Below are 20,243 nucleotides of genomic sequence, written 5' to 3'. Positions count from 1 at the left end.
AGTGACTTAGTTCTGTCACTTTAGACATTAGGTGTGACTTTAGAAGTCATTCTTGAGAGTGTAGCCCAGAATTTGTTTCTTCAGGGTTCTCTGATTCTAAGCTATTTCTATTTTCTAATAAATTTATTTACACTTTAAAAAAGGTAGACCGAATTCTACTGCATATAAATAAGAGTTCTGATCACAACATATAGTTTATTTTTATAATCTGCCTAGGTGAGGGAAGGCACTCTATCTTCTCAAGTATGTCTTTGGAGATATGTATCTCTTTAAATAAGATAATACTTCCTGCAAATTCTGTCTTTACCCCAAATCTCTTCTTTGATACCTCTTTGCTGTTGTAGAGAATTGTAATGGGCTCTTAATTTGGTATAGTCTCAATTTGAAAACATATATACCAAGATTATAATTACTGCTGTAATCTCTATTTTTTGAATTTCAGAAGTCTGAGGCTGACTCAGAGGAGCTACCATGACCTCTGCTTAAATTCAATATTGCGAAAATAATATTGTAGACAGAGTAGTAGTTATCACGGAAGCTGATCTTCTAAAGTGGATAATGGCAAGTTCAAAGAAGAATATGGATTATTTACTTATGCAAAGGGATTTCTGATTATCTTTCAAAAAGATTTCTTAATGACAGAGAAAAAAGCAGCCACATATCAGGCTCCTAAGAGTCAATGGCTTTCATACATTCCAGGGAGATTCTCAATAATTTCAACTACTATGTTCACACTGTTCGAATTCATTCGCTGAACTCTCTGCTTCACTTTTTCTTCAGGGTTATGCTCACATACAGCTTCTTGCATTCAATTTGCCCATATAAGCTTAGCATAGCATTTGTGGAAAGGGCTTAGAAAAGATCACCATCCTGGAATTTCTACCCCTTTAAACCTGGTATTCAGTGACTTTTGAAATGTTTCCTCGTTTCCACGTATCAATGGATTTACTGACATTTTTAATTCTGGTAATCAATATTTGGCCAGAACCAACCTGGCGCCTGATGTCACTGCCTTTTTGGATTTAAGGAAGCATAAAATATTAAACAATCTCTTTCTCCAGAAGGAAACATGTATAGATATATGGATAGAGATAAAGAGATAGATATGTAGTTATGTGTGTGTGTGTGTGTGTGTGTATATATATTTGGAAATTATACTCCTTAGGTAGTTTTGTTCTCCTCTTACAAATCGTTCTAACATGCCTATACATGTTTTCTGCTAACACTTATTATCAGTAAGAATGAGCATAGAAGATGAGAGGTGCTCTTATCCCACATCATAAAATACTATTTCCAACAATCACTGAAACCTTTGCTGTCTACGTCCCATATTGATGTTATGTTTCACCATAAGTTGTTTGGTCTCTGTTAAGTTTGGCCAAGTCATTTCATTGAATACAAAACACATAACTTCAGGAATTAGCAGCATTAGCAAGAATTTGATATATAATAATTTCTCATTAGATATGATTTGAAAACTAAAGGTTGAGCTTCATAATTGCAGAAGCAAGGTCATGTTTAATATTGTCTTGTTTAATCATATGAGGCTATGTTCAAACATAGACAATAAGTTATGTTCATCTCTATAATAGATTTCATTTATTGATCATTGTACTTTCTGAGAAATAATCCAATGGCTCACTCCTTGAAAGCAGCTTATGGAATATGTGAAATCAGATAAACTCCTTCTTTCAATCTAACTAGTTTCCTTTAAAACAGTTTGGTATTTCCATGAGACTCCTTTAAGTAGACTTATTTTCCATAAAATCTTAGGCTATAACATCATTAGATCAGAGTCATTCTAATGAATGGTATGGGTAATTTTAGTCAACCTTGTTGCATTAGTTAAGGTGAAGGCTACACTGCTGTCCAAAAAAAACCACACACACCCCAAAACCAATAAAAACCAAACAAACAGAAAACAGAATGAAAAAACTTAAATAGCCGCTTAAAGAAAACAAAGGCTTTTAAATTGCTTATAGAACAGCCCTGAGGTCAGTGACCCAGGTGTGGTGGGCGGCTTTGCTCCTCACAATTGTTCAGGAATTCAAGTTCCTCCCCTTTTGCGACTTTGCCCTCAGCATCCCATCCTTGCCTACCTGGTTGGTACGAAGTCTGGCCGCCTCCACCTCTACTTTTTTGTTTGTGAGGAGAGAGAGAGCACGGAGGAACACCCTTCCAATGTCTCCTGGCCCAGCCCCTCTACTCATCCCACTGGCAGGAACTTCCCTGAAAGGGGGATGGGAAATCTCAGGCTCCAAATGCGCAGCCTGGTCCCAGCCACAGCTCTGTCTCCAGGGAGAAAGGGGAGCAGGGAATTCGGCAGGCAACTCCCAGGCTCTGCTGCATTTGCCAAGCTTATCAATCAGGTGACCGAGTTCAGCTGGCTCGTCTCAATTAAGAAGATTATTTTTCTAACTACTAATGATTCATGCTTGGATTTAATCTCTTTCATTTTCCCTACAAATGTGCTCTAGAGAGGGATATTTAAGGACATCCACTCAGCCCTCCTGACATCCACTCAGCCCTCCTGACAGGCATCCCTCAGAGATACTGCGGGGCTGGCTCCACATCACCATGGTAAACCGAGTATCTCGGTAAAGTGAGTCGTAATCTCGTTGCTGGTGGAGGCGCTTGCCTTCAGTTAGTAAATACTGCTACTACTACTGATAAAAAGAAGTGTTAAAAAATGCAGCCCCTGTGAAACACAACAAGGCGAAGCACAATCAAACCAGGTACGCCTATAGTCCCTACTTCACTGATGAAGGATGAAAACAAAGTTAAGAGATAAAATGAGGAATTAGTCATTTTCCTGCCACCTCCCTACAACTCACAATGGCTCCAGAGAGGAGAAGGCTTGGAAAGAATCGGAATATCCCTTGGTGTAAACTCATTCAAAGTCTGCCTGGCTATGTCGAATTATTATTTATTTTTATTTTTTGGTTGTCAAATGATCTTTAATTGAGACATTTTCCTTTGTAGCTCTTAACTAGCCGGGCTTTCCACTGCACCACTGTTGATGTCATCTACGATGTCAGGAGGGTAGTGGCCATCGATATTGCAGCACACAGGCTGGGAAGTCCCCAGGATCCCCTTAATGGTCCCAGAGAGTCCTCTAGCTAAAGATCGGTGCTGCATCTGTCAGGCAATGCTGACAATCTCATCAAATGGGATATTTCCACTGTGCTTAATGTTTTTTTTTTGTTTTTTTTTCTTCTGTCTCTTGGTGGTTCTTTGAGGGCTTTGATGATCAGGGCAGAGGCAGAAAGCACTACCTCTATCTGGGCCTGTCTGTTCTGAACAGTCCATTTCACTGTAATCCTAAGACCCTCCCAATCACCGGTTGCTTTGATAATGTCATCACCAACCTTTTTTGGAGATAGGCCCAGGGACGATCTTGGGACCAGGGAAGACTTGGCACCCACTTCCCCACCAATGCACCTCAGGTATACAACTTTGATCTCATTGGGGTCGAATTTCAGCTGCATGGTGGAGGAGGCTGGTGTCGGGTGCACCCAGGTTTGGGTCGACCCAAAAAAGTTGCACCTGTGCCTCCTCCGAGCCGAAAGGCGAAAGCCACATTATTGATCTCTGGGCTCCTCAAACCACTTTATAAAGGTTAAGAAGGATGTGCTTTAGGAATCTCTCATTAGAGCATTGCAAGGTTTTTAATAACAAAGCAACTATAACAATGCTATTAAAAATAATTAATAATTCACTGGGTTCCTATTTAACTCACCGTGACTGCCTTCCTTCACATAAAAAGATCAGGCTGCGGAGGTGAAACAAGGCATTAACAGGTGTTGCCAGATCACAAAGGTGATCTCCCATTAGCTCATGCTAAATGTTCTGGAAACCAGCTCAATGCCTCCTGTGCATCAAGTCGTTACGCTAAATGAAGTTATTATTTTGGTTAAATAAATTCCAAGCCATTATTACAAATGCATTAATTAAGGTTGACGGTGTAATGAAACAGGTTTACTGTTAACTTCCCACCTGTTGCATAGGTGGAACCTGGAAAATTCAGCTCTGATAAAGGCCTCGAAACAACCATGTGAACATGAAAGGGCACTGCATCAGAGATGAAAGTGTACTTTCTGTTGGGACAGTGGCAAAATCCAGATCCAGAATTAGTAAACTTTTGCCAAAATCATTTAGCACAGTGATTAAGGGAGCACAGGCTTTAAAGTGAGAACAATTTGTCTTTGACTGGAGGATCTGTTGCTTAATTCTGTATTACCTTGAGCAGCATTACTTGGAGTTTCTAAACCTTAGTGTCAATACCTGCAAAATGAGGTATTCATTATTGTTTCTTTATACTACTGTTGTGAGAATTAAATCAGAACTCTCATATTAAGCACTTTGCACAGTGCCTGAAACAGTAAAGGGCTCAATACATTTTAACATTTATCATTGTTATTATTAGCCTCAAAATTATTTCATTGCCTGCCCATTCATATTGTTAAACACTGAACCTTATGTCTGAAACAGAGAAAGAATTGTATTATGTTATACATAACTGACAAGCACAATAAATATTTCACCCCCAAGAGGAAACATTTTAACCATTGGGTGTTAGAATGGGGCACAGCAGTCTTTGAAAAGGATAATTAAAATTGTGGAATTAAATGGGTGATACAGAGGTAAAAACATGTGTCTGGGAAACCAAATTGCTGATTCTACAAACTATCAGAGGTGATATCCCAGAGAATTGGGAGTCTTTCTTCACTGGTAAATATGAGCTGAGGAAATAAGTTTTAATCTGCAACTGATTCATACACACAGAGAAGAATTGTCTCTACAGGGCAATAGGTGTAACTGGAAATGGAAGACAATTTAGATCATACATGTTTAGCATGTTTGAAGAAATCCTCATTGTGAAAGGCCTTCAAGAGCTGACCTCACTAAAAAACTTAAGTGAATAAATAAAAGTCATTTAGACTGTTAATACACACACACACACACACACACACACACACACTTTGCCTCTGGGTTTGCTATAAAAAGATCTCAGGGGTTATTACCATCTTATCAAATATTCCATTAAGACTAGCAGCCCTAAAAGAGAACTGTCATTTGCCAAAATTTCCTCTGAGCTCTAGGAATCCTTTTTGTCAATGTCACGCCTGGACCAGGATTCAATACAGAGAAGAATGACGTTAAAACCAGGTTAATATATAATTAGCAATAAAAGAAGTTGGGGCATTTGAATAATACAGCACATGGTCACATGAGAAGAATGCCAAGAAAATGGAGAGGACATGGGCTGAAGAGAAATCATGTGTAAGTAAAAAGGAAACTGATAAGCAGGAAAGATGACAGCGAGTACTAATGTCTTCTATTTGTGTCTACTCTCTCCTCAAAGTAGTCCTTCGTCAATATTTATTGCATCTGTGAGAGAAGTCTAGAACAAGAATCCAAATGCTTATTTTTAAAATAAAAAATATTAGAATGATGACTTGCATAGGGCTTCTCCAGTGAGTCAGGTCCTCAGCGGGGACTTGCTCTCAATGCTGCCCTGTAGTCACTCAGGCACACTGCCTCTAGGTGGTCACAGGGGAAACACAAATGAACACAAATCAAACTCCCCACAAACAAACTCACCTGTGTTCTTCCTTATTCTGTAATATTGAGGCGATAGCAAAATTGAGAGATCCCTGTTTACCATATCTCCTTGTATACTGGAGGTCCTACTATCACCACAAAATGGGGTACTACTCCACATCTCTGCTGGGATGATCTGAGACCATAAGTATCCATATTACCTGCGGCTTCTTAGAAATGTAATCTTAGATTCCATCCTAGACATACTGAATCCCAGGTGTGTTCTGAGCTCTAAATCACTCACAGCCAGTCTTCCTTTGGGTATACTATTTAAAGCACCTCAACTCATGTTTTCCTGTTTTTATTTACTTTTACTTACATCAACACCAGATAGAGAATATATATTTTGATTTTTTCATTTTTCTGAGATGCTGCAGGGCTCAACAAGTCACTTGTTCTACCAATAGCAGAGCTCCACAGTTTTCCTCCCTATGCTTAGAGAAGTCTGACCCAATGTTACTCCTCTGCATGCTCCATTGTGTCCACATCTCTGAGGTTTCCCCAATAGCAGAGATCCTGAAAGGCAGGTTTGAGAGCGAGGGAACATTGGAACGACTTCCCTACCCCCACCCACAGTAAGGAGAGCAAACTTTGCAAGCATTTTTTCTTTTCTTTTTTTAAAAAAATATATTTTTATTGATTTCAGAGCGAGGAAAGGAGAGGAAAAGAGAGATAGAAACATCAATGATGAGAGAGAGTCATTGATCAGCTGCCTCCTACACACCCCCGATGGGGATTGAGCCCAAAACCAGGGCATGTGCCCTGATCAGGTATCAAACCTGGATCTCCTGGATCATAGGTTGATGCTCAACTGCTGAGCCATGATGGCTGGGCACAAGAATTGATTTCTTTAAGAAGAAGAGTAAACTTGGTAATTGAGCTTGACCAGGTAGTAGGTGCAACACCCTAAATGGCACATTTATGGAGTATATTGAGGAGTGGCCTGGCTCAAGCATTTCGCACTTCCCTCTATGAAGAGGATGGGCACAAAGTTGTTATCTCCGGAAACGATGAGTGGTCTGGAATATTCATCACAGTATTCTGAAAATTTACATGTATAAGAATTGACCATTACAAAAATTCTAATGATACGAATATGTTAGATCAGCTTGGTTCTTGAGTGATTCTGCTTTCAAGGAGTTTACTATCAAATTCAAAACAAGAACATAAGGTTTCATGCATGGAAAAAACACTATGTATTAAGAGAATCACAAACAATAGAAGTTCAAATATGACTCCTGTTTGAATGAACCCTCTATAAATTATTCCAAAAATCCACCTATATGTCTATGTAGTTCATTCTAGTTCTTCATCCAGACACAGTAAGTAATGGTCTCTCAGCTTGAGAACAAAACAAATTAAATTCATTAATAAAAAGAAAACAACCGATCAATTGCTATGAATAAGGTTGTGCTTCCATAAATGGATGAGGGAAGAAAAAAACATAAGACCTAAAATTATATAATTATATAACAAGAGTTATATAATAGTGTATTTAAAGGTACAATGATCATGTACACACAGCACAATGCCTTGCTATGCATGAAAAAAAAAGATTGATCAACTGGAGGGAAGGATTATTTGGAGAAGTATTCTTTGTAATTGTTATTAGGGCTGTCTGAACTCTTACTTGTTGAAATAGGAAGAATAATGGCCTCCCAAAATGTCCATGACCTAATCACTAGAACCTTTGAATATGCTACTTTACATGACAAAAGGAGCTTTGCACATAATTAAGTTAAAGGTGTTGCACTGGGGAGATTGTTCTGGATTATATGTGTGAAATGGGCCTAATGTCATCTTAGAAGTGGAAGAGAGAGGCAGAAGAGAGAAGCAGAAGGCCTTTTAACTATGAAAGAGGAGGTGAGAATGATATAAAGTGAGAGAAGCTTCCACCTATAATTGCTGGCTTTGAAGATGGAGGGATGGGGCCATAGCCAGGAAAGGTAAATAAATGGATCTTCCCCTAGAACTTCCAGGGAATTATGGAAACGTAGTCTTGCCTGCATCTTTATTTTGGCTTAGTGTGAGCTACATCAGACTTCTGACACACTGTATGATATGTGTTGTTTAAACCTCTAAATTAGTGATAACTTGTTACAACAGCAGTAGAAAACTAATGCACTTACTTAGTCTATTGTTCTAGTTGTCTCAGTTAAAAATGGAATTGCAAATTTATTAATAAATATTCCTCCTGTTTTTAGTGACACCAAGAATTGTTAATAAACACACAAAAGAACATTCATTTAACCAATTCATAGTTAGAAATTTACATCTTGTTAATCTATACCCAGAGTCCACACATCATCAAAACAATGGTGTTATATTGGAATAAATTCTGTCATATTTGATGACAGAAATCAGTTTTGAATAAAAAGATGACATAAATTACCCATTGACTATGAAATGGCTTTCGAGTCATATGGGATTCCCATGTGGTTACATGCTGTTCAAGATTATACCCCGTTTTCTGCTCTGGTAGGCCATGGCCAACTAGTTCACACGATGGCAGATACAATCTGGTTTGGATTGATCTGAAATGTGTAATTGTTTTAGAGAGTGATTATTCCTATAGTGCACCTGAGGAATCCTCAACACTCAGCAATGGGCAATAGAGGAGACAGGAGTGCATAAATCCTTAACGCACTCAGGGGTGGGTTTACAATCAGGAGCCAATTTGTGGCCAGAGGAAACATCACAAGGACACACCAAAAATAAAGTAAGCTTCTTGATCTAATTCTTGTCTGGACTATACTCAAGAGAAACTTTGGATGAAGCTTAGCCAGCAAGAATGACTAAATCCAAGACACAGAATTTTATGACAAATCTATTTCTCTAAATTATATACCAAGCACTGCCTTCAAACTACTAGCTCCTGCAAAGAAATCAGTGACAGAGGTAGACATATCAAATTATATACCACAATAAAAACATTCTGACCATATTCATGCAATTTTTGATATGAAAGTAAATTGCCATTTAGCAAACCCCAGCAAGATTTGATCCCAGAGCATTTTGTATGAAGATTCTAGGAAACTCAAAACTTGTGTTATGGCAAAGCTAAATGCTTTCATAATTTAATTTTATTTTTCAAATATATATCTTTATGATTTCAGAGAGAGGAAGGGAGAGGGAGAGAAAGAGCTAGAAACATCAATGATGAGAGAGTCATTGATCAGCCACCTCCTGTAGGCCTCCTGCTGGGGATCAAGCCCACAACCAGGGCATGTGGCCTGAGAAGGAATCGAACTACTATCTCCTGGGTCATAGGTCGATGCTCAACCCCTGAGCCATGCCAGCCGGGCTAAACTCTTTGATTAGAGATGCCACCAATGATTTCAAAAATGGTGTTACTTAAAGAAAACTTTACGAGGAAATGACATATTAGAGATGGGAGGTGAAATTCCACATGATGCAGAAATTTATTAAATGTCATAAATGGTATTACAGACTTCAAACTTTATTTAAATAGTCTTCAGTCTGACAGCATATTTACTAGTCACTAGTATATTCACAGCAAAATTTTAGAGTGGTGGTAAAAGAACATTTCTACAGTGCTGAATTAAAAGATGCTTACCAAAAAACTTCAGTAAAAGAAGTGATTAAAATTAGAGAATATTTGTTTCATCCAGAATGCCTGTAGCACTCGATAGTGTAAGAAACATGTCCCTGAACAACATTCTTGGAAGTCAAAACTGGGGAGGTATTGATTCATTTTATAGGAGTAAGGTAATTTTTGTCATTTTTTTTAATTTATGAAATTCCATTACTGGAGTCAACAGCAATTGATAAATGGGGCTGAAACAGGCTTATAGGAAGTGGGCTTGACCAAGATGAAGACAAAGAAAGTCTTCATTGAAAAGGCAGGAGCTGTTCCTTATTAAATATCTTTTAAAATAACTTTGCAATTTTTTTTTTTTATTTTTTTTCCCCATTTCTTAAAGTCATTTGTAGTGAATAGTTGTTTGACATAGATGGAAAAAATGCTTAAAATATCAACAATTTTGTCAAAAATATTTTTGTTTTATCAACACAACTTCAAGGATATGTTTGGAATCAAATTACATTGCCTCATTAGGAAGGTAAATAGTGTATGTGAGTGTGCTTGCATGTGTGTGCACGTATGTATTCATTCTGTCCCTATTGCCCTCCAAAGATTTGTTAATTGCTCTGATATACTATGTAGTTCTGCCTAATTTACATCTTAGTTTCTTCAGTATCATCTTCAGCATCAACAATGAATATTTCCTGAGTGAATATTGTAAACATTGCATGATTATTATACTAATCTAGTCAGAGGGCTTAGTTCTAGATAGTAAATTTTATAACATAAAATGTTATACTTTATTAGTCCCATGGTCCATTAAGATCTGCAACTTATTTTTAAGAGCACCAAAAGGCATGTGTAGGCAAGTGTGCTAAGCCTGTGATTTCAAAATTGACCAAAACTACAAACACATTTAGCTTATCCTAAAAGTTATAGCTCTGAATAATGGAAACTTTCTTAACCTAGGTAGTGTGTCCAATCAGTCAGAACTGGATTTCAATTCTAAGTGCATCACGTAGTATTAGCTGATTGACCTCAGGCTGGACCATAAATTTCTCATGTATAAAGTGGGTTTGTTAATACCGCTCTCATCTATTTATTGGTGGAATTAAGTGAGAGAACACAAGTAGATTGTGAATCATAGTGTCCAAAACTTGGTATATATTTAATACATTAATTTCCTTCCCAATCTTCATGTCATTTACTAATTATTTCTGTAAACTTTCTTCTTCCTAAGAAGCAAGACTAATTTTTGTTTGTATTAAAAATATTCCTATATTAAACTTAATTTATAATTTAGTATAATGAGATTTAATAAACAAATATATAAAGTTTATTTCATGACTTTAATTTTTCTTATTTTTCCAATCTTTATATTTCTAAATTAAAGAGTAGTAACTATCTTCGGTTATACTCAGAGAAATATTCCTTATTTTCCTTGATCATTTCTCAGATAATTATCTTTGGTTTGTGATTCTTTTTTGCTATATCATATTTTTTGAAGGATAGAGACATGAGCCACATGAGGAATTTAAGGTATAAACTCAATATTTAACTGAAGTTTAAGGAAAACTTTATTTTTCCTGATATTTCTACTACTTTGTTAACTGATTTTATCAGCGGAAAATCATTCTTCCAAATACTAAGTTTCTGCTTGAATCCCTACTATTGAAACATCACCACATTGACCTATCTGGACTTCGCTCTTTCTTTCCTTTTGGGTTCTAATTCTATACTGTTTAGTCTCTAATGCATGCCTACCTGTCCCTGTTTTTTCCCTTTCCAGTGTGGACTTTGGAATCCCTAATGCACTGGGAACAAATGCATTATTTCCAGTCTTTTCCTGAAATAGTCCTTCTATGAGTACCCTAGGTTTGACATAAATGAACTTTAGCTCCAGGGTTGCTCTTTCATAGAAATTTGCTGAAAGAAGATCCATACACTGATGGAAAACGCATGGTGGTGGTGGAGCAGAAGCAGGAAATGGTAAATATCGTGGTGGTGGAACCAGTGATGTGGGGTGACCTGGATATTAGGTGGAGGGTAGGGAATGGCAATGGACTGAGTTGGGAATTAAATATCATTACTTCAGTTATTCAGGGAGAAAGCAATCCAAAGCCCAGGACTAACATTTTAATGGAAGAAGAGAAATGATAGTGTTATAACTAGAAGTATAGTGCATACAAAATACTAAGTTAATGTCAATAACACTCTCTAAGCTATGGTATTCCCATTTTGTAGATGAAGAAATTGGAGACCAGAAGCACTCAGCAACATGTCCAGTGTGATCCAAACAGCAAGTGGCCAAGCTGGGATGTGAAATAAGAGCATTGCAGAAAAAAACAGCCCTCTAGACAATCCCATGGAACAGATGTTTCCTATCTTAGTTGGTTTTACTTGTGATACTTGAGGCATAACCGGCAATCTTCTACTCTAGCATACTTTAAAGATATTTTGTTGTTTCTAGGACTAGCTTCTTAATCAGAACTGTGATGCTGCAAGACTATCTATTTAATAAAACTCTCTTTAGTAGCATTTGTCCCTTTTCCCTGAAACTCACAAGGTCAGAAGGACATGGTGGTCAGGATGCTTATTCCTTGCTGTTTACCACAACTAACCATTGGCCTGACCAATGCTAATATTTTCCCTTCTTCTGAAATGAACCACATTCACTTGTATTAATATGGTGGGCATGAAAACGAGTTGCTGCTTAGATTTCCTGTTGCAGAAAAAAAGTAAAGTTAGCTAAGAGTCCTAATTGCTGTCCTCTGAATTCACAACTACATTTATACCAAGGCCATCTTTTCCCTGCGCTGCTCTCAGTGAAAGACAGAGCATGGTAAACATACTAACTCATATCGATTTCTGAGAGGTGAGGGGCTCTGCAGGTGGGTGACTTTGGACTGAAGAGTGCCCATCAGTTTGACCGAACACTTTTTAGAACTGCACTAAATTCTGAGACTCTTTCTTTCAAATCCTTCTTCCTTCTAGAATCCTCTCCAGTTACAGACATCAGACCTACATTGCAATTTGGAGGCTTCTCCTGTCTATTCAGGTCCCTTCCTTATATCCTTCAAAGATGTTTCCACAATATATCCCCCCCACACCTAAACCCATTTATCTGCTTCCTGGAGGACCCAAACTAATAAACTACCCAAATCCCTCCTTGTCCCTCAAAATTTGCCACACTCCTTGCTGGCTCTTACACCACAACTTATGCATGTTTTTAAATCCTTCCACTGTCATTATGTGACTTTGTGTTATCTTCACTCCAAATGTTCTCAAACCCTAAACCGTAAAATAGGTCTCTTCACCCTGATATGGGTTCAGGTGCATTTTCTCTCTACTTTCAATCATTATCAAACTTAAAATAATAGTCTATACTTGCTGTCTACCTGCTCATTAATGGCCATTGTTATCTGGCTTCCATGCTAATTACTTTATTGAAATAATGCTTTCTTCAAGTTCAACACATATTTTCTCCATTCTTATTTTCTTCAAGCTTTGTACAGCATTTGATATAAAGGACCACTACCAGCTTGAATTCCTCTGGTCCTTTGGCTTTCGTAGAATTCTTATTTACGGGTTTTCTTTTTGTTTCCTATCAACTTTATGACTCAACTTTCTGTGAATTGATTTCCTCCTCTGGAACTCTAAATTTAAATTATCCCCGAAGGAACTAATTATCAAGGGAGGTAATATAAGAGATAAAAAGAGGGTAATCATTCAGTACCATGGCTTCAATTATCACCCATCGTGGATGATTACCCAATCACAATCTCTGGCTTGGATTTCCCTCTGGGTTGCTAGTTCTATATTTCAACTTGCTTATTTAATATCTGTGGTATATTTATCTCCACAAACTCATTTATACTAAACTAAACTTACTCAATTATTTCCTAAACTCATTCTTCCTTTTCAGCTTATTATTTCTTTAAATGACACCATTCACCCACTTAAATTCTCACTTGAATCTTCACTTCATTTGTGACTGATCTCCTGACTTCCGACACCCACCACGATTTCATTCTCTCCCCTAACTCAATTAGATCACGAGAGGTATTGTCCCATAACAACTCAAAACTCCACGCTCCTCTCCATTTCCACTGCTGCTCCCCAAGTTCAGGTCTTCATTATCACTCATCTAAATAATATAATCATTTTCTTGTTTAAAACTGTCTCCATGGCCTCTTAACATTGAACCTAAACCCACTCACCTCAACATACTGGATGGAGTGTTGTCATGTATTTTGACATGTGTCAAAAGTAACTTGCCATCATTTAATAATTAAAATACTGATGTTTGAAAATGACGTACATTAGAAATGACTTACATGGTGATATGATTTCTTGAGGAGTTACAGTTATTTGTATATAACTTTATCTATGACCACATGCTACAAATTATAATGTCATCTGTCAAGTGTGGTGAGGAAGAAAAATTTTGAGAACTTTTAGTCTTCAGGATTAAGATCAAATTCCCTAAATTGACATTTCATAGTGCTTCACAATTTGACCCCAATCCTGCTCTCTACATCTCTTGTTTGCAATGTTATTTGTGCTAACAATAACCACCATATGCTCACAGACGTAATTTATGCCTGCTTTTTCCCACTCTACCTTTACCATGTTATTCTGTGTGCTTAGGAAACCTTGGTGCTTTATTATACAGAGTAGGGTTCTAAAGTTCAGGTGAGAATGCCATCATCTTCATTAAAATTTCACTCTCCACTTTTATCAAGCAGGAAGTAAATATTTTGCACTTGGAAACTTAATAGTATTTTACTTACTTCTCTGGTTGGGACAGGTTATACTTTCTGCTTAATTTTCTGGTTTTAAAAGTAAAATTTTAATCATATACTAGAATATAAGCCACTTAAAAGTAGGAACTGTTTATCTGTACCCCTCAATTTTCAGCACATGGTATTAAAAATATTGAAGAAACAGACTTTGTGAGTTCTTTGTTAAGTTTGTTCATTGGTTTGACGTTTCTTTGCAAACTTGGCAATTTTCCTATATAAAACTCCTAATTCAATTATTCAAGTATTAAGTCAAACTAATCTTAGCACTTTTTGCCCAGAAATAACACTGCTACCATCTATCCATTTAAGAAGAAGAAAATTTATCTCTAAACTTGTTTTTCTATTTCTCAGCTAATTCCATTTTTCTCTCAAACCTCTGGTGGGTAAGAGTAACAAATCTTGCTGTGGAAATGTCTTAATTACAATGTATCTAATGTTCTTGAACTTATAAATTACCTCAAAAAAAACAGTAGAATAGTTGATTATAATTTTTACCTTAAAGAAACTATGCTTACCTTCTCATTGCGTATGTTTGCAGAATTAAAAGCCATGTCCCTTTATGTCTAGCTCAACACTGAACTTGTTTGTCCAGTATACCCACAGCTCATGCTGGATGTAAGATCAGCCTAATGTGGGTGGGGCTGAGGCTTACACAGGGTTGAAAAGGTGCTTATAAGAAGGAAAATAATTTCAAAATTGAATCATAGTCTCATAATATCTCTTACTGCAAAGGGCACCAAGAGAGGTCACTTAATTAATTCCTTTGTCCAGGGACAGGGATGCCACCAACCTTTTCTGAAACAATGATTATCTTCTTTGGTATTCCAAAAACAAGGAATCTACAGGGATTACCACGGTTTCATTTTTTCCCACAGATTTTATTTTCCTGTAGTGATAAGCAGCAAGAAACAGTTGTCAACAAGCACCTTGAGACAGAAGAGGTATGCTGAACCCAATTGCCTGAGTTGTAACCTTGAGTATGACATAATTTTTTTTGATAATTTGATCCACTTGGATCAAATAGAATATAAGCATTTTTTTCCACCAAAGGGACTTAATTTTCTAAGACTGCAATTAAAAATTTCAACTAAAGTGAGAAACACACAACTGCCCCCCTTTTCGAAAAGAGGGAAAAGTCAGAGGCAGATGCACAGCTGATGTTTCTAGCAAAAGCCTGGTATGCACCAGGCTTCCACTGTGCCTTGATGCCTGCATGTTTGGAAAAGTGAAGGTATTTTTCCAGGGGGATGAAATATTTAAGTTAACTAAAAACAACTTTTGATAACTTCTCTAAAGGGGATATGGGTAACTAAAACTTTTCAAGGCTCTCCTCAAACTTTAGCAAGATGCATTTGTGTAATAGAAGACATTTGGTATTTAGGATAGCATGGAGACTGCATTCCTAAAACTGCTGATCCGCAATGGATGTGAAAGAATTTGTCACAAGCATTATGATTTTCTTGCATTGGTGGGCTTTCATAAATCATTTCTTATTGCAGACTCCACGGACAAATGCCACAGAAAAGACTGAAGGTCTTTTTCATCCTCACACTGGAGTTTGTTTCTTAAAGGCAGAAATAATCAGCAGAATTTTCAAGGAGAAAGGGCAGTCTCTTGGCCAAACATCCCTAGATCATGAAAAATGATATGAAAGAAAGAATCCTGTCATTGAATACAATGCACATTACACATTCTCTCCCCCCACTACACACATACACACACACACACTCTCACACACGCGCACACACACATACACACACACTTAGACCGCCCTGTCCTTTGTCAACCAGATCAATATTTCAAACACAAATGAGGTGAGCTCAAGGGAAGAGAGATTCATATTGAAGTGTGAAAACATTCCAGGAAGAAAAAGACAGATCCATTTAAGAGTACAAATACACCCAATAAATCATGGTGAGCTTTGTGGGGCGACTGTTCTTCCTTCTGGCAGCTTTGTAATTACTCTCTCAACGGAGCAACAACTTTCTTTAGAAACAGACTCTATATGCAAGACAATTATAGCATTGGGCATCACTGCTGGCCAAAGCCAGGCTACATATGTCACAACCCATTAGTTAGGAGATGCATCTGAGCAACCTGAGGTTTATTAAAACCAAGTGCCACCTTTCCTGATCACTTTTCTCAAGGTCTCCCCAGAGCTGTCATCGACCATTTCTTATAGTCCATCAATCTAGTCTGCAAATAATTCTCTCCAAGTCCAGACTTTATGAATTATTAACCTGATCTATGAGAACTGATATTTCTCAGTTCACTTCCCCACAAAACTGTCTTCTAATCCTTTGTTAAAGCTCACTATTGGAGATCCTCAGGACACACTACAATGAAGAACATAATTTCAATTTACCCTGTGAGAATCGGATTCATCTGGATTTGTGTAAAGTATAGCTTGGGAAGTTCACAATAGGTGGAACAAAGGCAATGAAAATGTAGAAGACATTCTTAGTATTTTGTGTGCCTGACATGTCCCTTCTCTGAAATACCTAAAATAAGTCAATTTACAACTACCTGCTTCATATTTAAGGATGTAACTTCCCGAGTTATCGTCTAATTGGTTAAGATAAGACAGCATTATTTTCCTGATTTGTTTGTAAGAGAAGAGGTCAAGTCTTGAATGGTCTCATCTGGCCTGCAGTGTTTATTCCATGAGAGCTCCAAATGAGTTCACATCTTAATAACAATTACTGACATTGCAGCACTCACAGTGTAGTGAGCACTGTAGTAGGTATAATGATCCTACTTTTCAGATGACAAGACAGCAATTTAGAGAGCTAAAGTAACTTGCTTGTTTGCATAGCTAGCTCGTGGCAGAGCTAGGTAAATCTGAATCTAGAACCCATCCTTTAACCAGCATACAAAACCACAACCTATGTCAATAAAATATTTAAGCATCAACAAGGAACAAAGAGTCAAAAATTTAAAAACTTTAAGAACATTGGTAAGAACAAGGAAAACACCACCATTAATAGTATTTTTTAGTTTTGTGATACCCAAGTGGCTGCCAGATTTCTAATGATTGGGAAACTGATAAGAGAAACTCAGAAATATTTTTTAAAAAATCACATGAATGCTCATTCAGTTGTCCTGATGATTCATTATTAAAGAGATTACAGCCAGGACAGAGGGAGAGGTCTACTGTGGCTGATCACATGTTGCTAACATAGTACATTTGTTTCTAGACAGCAAATGAGACATTGATCAACTGAGTAAACTTAGGGGAGATCATTCAGAAAAGTGCAGTGAATGGCTATCCTAAAGATGAGGAACAACACTTGATAAGGGAAAAAAAATGAGCATATTTAGCCTGGAGAAGAGGAGACTTAAGAAATACATCAGAATTGTTTGCAAATATTTGATAAGCTGTCATATGAAAGAGATTATTAGATTTATTTCTGACCTTAAAGAGTAGAATTAGATTCAACATGGAAAAGCTAGAGAAAAGGATATTTTACTTAAGAAAGAAGAAGAATGATTAGAGCTGTCGAAAAACAAAGTGGTCTTCCTGATTCAGGAGCAAGCTTTTTTTTTTTTTATCATTGAAGATGTTGAAACAGCTGAATCAGGCCAGCATTAGAAATTCAGGATGGTGTCGGAGGTCATTTCTAATTCTGGTATTTTTCTGGTTTAGGAAGAAAGAAAAATATTTGAAGTTGTCACCACTAATTACTACCAGTATCATTTTTTTAATCACGTACAATCTAAGTTTTCAGAAACCAAACTCATTTGGGGCAGCTACTTTTCAAAGGCCTACTTTGAATATGTGGCATGGACAGTGGGTATAGAAGAGATGAACCGGAGTGGAAGTGTCCATCATCTAAGCTGACAGAGGCATCATCTGACCTTGGAGTCAGGGGTTATAGTTTTTACCTGGTAATATAAATTGTTGGGCAATTGTGGGAAATGTTATAGGAAAGAAAGTCCAATTTTTTTTTAAAGAGGAAATAGTCAAAGAAGAGGAATACCAGTTATTTAGTCAGAAAGACTGTTGATATCCATTGCAGCATTATTCTCAATAGCTAAGATATGGAAATGACCTAAATGTCCATAGACCGATTAAGAACATGTGGCATATACATACAATGAAATATTATTCAACCTTAAAAAAGAAAAAAATCCTGCCATATGCAACAACAAAGATGAATTTGGAGGGCATTACCCTAAATAAAATGAGCCCATCACAGAAGAACAAATACTTTCATAGAAACAAAACCTAGAATGGTGGTTGCCAGGAGCTGTGGAGAGAGGGAAACGAAAGACAAATAAGTGCTAGAGATCTGCTGTAGAACATTGTCCTATAGTCAACAATACTGTATTGTATACTTAAAAGTCTGTTAAGTGGGTAGCTGTCATGTTAAGTGTTCTTATCATGATTTAAACAAATAAAAGACTTTGTAAGTCAATGGAATATAAATTACAGAAAATGTATTCTGAAGAGTGTGAATGAGGTGTATTTCCTATTTGTAATAGAAAAATTAGCAAAAAGTAGGAATAGAATGTAATTTTTTCTCAACATATACTTTTTGAACTTTGGGTGAATGCCACATATAACTCTTATCAAGGGAAGACTGGTTCACCTTACAGTGCTCCTCTGACAACCTCTTCACGGTCACTTTCACCATCTCATTGCTCTGATCAATAAGTGTACTATTGTTGTCACAAGTGCAAGTCCTAACTGTTTTAAGCCATTAATACAACAACAATTAGTTTGACCACGTAATCAGAATTTTCTGCTGAAGGCGCTGTTTATCTGTTGTTAAGAACTGAACATTTTAGTCTTTTGGTTTGTTGCTTCCCCCATGCATGGGGTAGACTAGACAAAAGCTCAGGTTCTGTGGTTAGACTGCCTGCATTGAATGTCAACTTGCACTGACTTTGGGAAGTTACTTAATTTTTCTTTGTCTCATTTACACATACAGTGAGTATAAATAGTGTACTTCTCTCTTAGGCTTGTTGTAAGGAGCAAATTAAGTAATATATGTAAAGTTAAACATTTAAGACAATGCCTGGCTTCAATAGCTACTCAATAAGTAATAATAATAATAATAATAATAATAATAATAATAATATAGCTATATTTTTATGAACATCATCACAAACTTTTAAAAAGCAGTTTTTAAGTCTCATTTCACTGATCAGACTGAATTGAACGATTGCTTTCAGTGTTATATAGATATAACCTAAGAATGCCTTAACTCTTTTCATTAGGCAAAGATTGATTTATGTACAAATAACAATGGCAATGTTATTGACCTTAATTCATTTTAAAGACTGGTAATACTAGGTTAAGTAATAGAAAGTGTGGTTTTCTCAGATTTATTGAAAAATCCTCATGAAAAATTCACATCAGAAATGATTACTCCTGCCCAATGTGTATCATTTTGATGTGAAATGTAATTGCACTTCCCAGTACCTGGAGGTTAGCTCTGTGGGAAACAGGGACTTTAGAAATCATGTCACATTTATCTTCTTGAGTCCTCTGCAACTGTAACAGTTGACGAGTGCGGCTGAGATTGGCTGACAAATGATGACGAATGTTTTGAAATGATTAAAAAAGTTGAAAGAAAATGTTCTTAGACAATGAGCATGTGTATGTGCACAGACCTGCACTTTCACATTGCCTGGCAGTTTTGGAGTCTGCTAACAGTTCTATCGTTTGAAACTCTACGCTCCCCTTTTCAGGGGCTGTGCTGTCCACATGTGGCTGGTGGCTGCTGTATTGGGCAGTGCAGGTGGCCAACCTAGAGAATCTAATTGAGCAGAGTTTGCAGAAGGTGGAACTGGGGGAGAGTTGAGGGGAAGGGACCATTCTTGGAATAGGAAAGATAATGGGGCTGAACAAAATGCTATGGTTGTCGTTTACACACTGGAGATGGAGGGCTAGTTAATCACATGTTGAGCACCATGTCCACTGTGTGGAGGAAAAGACTGCCATACAGAGGGTTATCAGTTGCCATGATAATGCGCTTTTTCTTGCTCTGCAACGAGCCAGCCTTTAAGGGCCTGGTGGGAGCAAGGCAAGCCACCTGGGACTGTTGTGATTAGAGAGAAACGCATTTCAGCAGGGAACTGGGCATCCAAAATGCCAAGATTAAAGAAAAAAGAAACAAAAAAATAGCCTCCCCCAGTTTCGACCAACAGACCTAATCACAAATTCTTTTAAAATGCAATTCTGCGAAAGACATCTCTTTCAGCTATAAGCTGCACTCACTCTGCTTGCTCCCGCCCTCAGCCAAGCCACAGATGAATATTCATACCAGGTTATTTTAATCATA

General features: G+C 37.2%; 1 protein-coding gene and 1 pseudogene across 3 annotated transcripts in view; both read right to left on the bottom strand.

The window, feature by feature from the left end:
• Nucleotides 1–20,243, bottom strand: part of LSAMP (limbic system associated membrane protein) — a 1,857,927-nt gene that overhangs the window by 1,147,175 nt on the left and 690,509 nt on the right. The window lies entirely within an intron of this gene.
• On the bottom strand, nucleotides 2,986–8,303 carry LOC308557749 (large ribosomal subunit protein uL11 pseudogene; annotated as a pseudogene). Its single transcript has one exon. The product of its transcript is annotated as a large ribosomal subunit protein uL11 pseudogene (transcript).

This window comes from Miniopterus schreibersii, assembly GCF_964146895.1.
Source record: "Miniopterus schreibersii genome assembly, chromosome: 5".
NCBI classification, from domain to species: Eukaryota; Metazoa; Chordata; class Mammalia; order Chiroptera; family Miniopteridae; genus Miniopterus; species Miniopterus schreibersii.
This window is presented reverse-complemented; position numbering and strand designations above follow the sequence as displayed.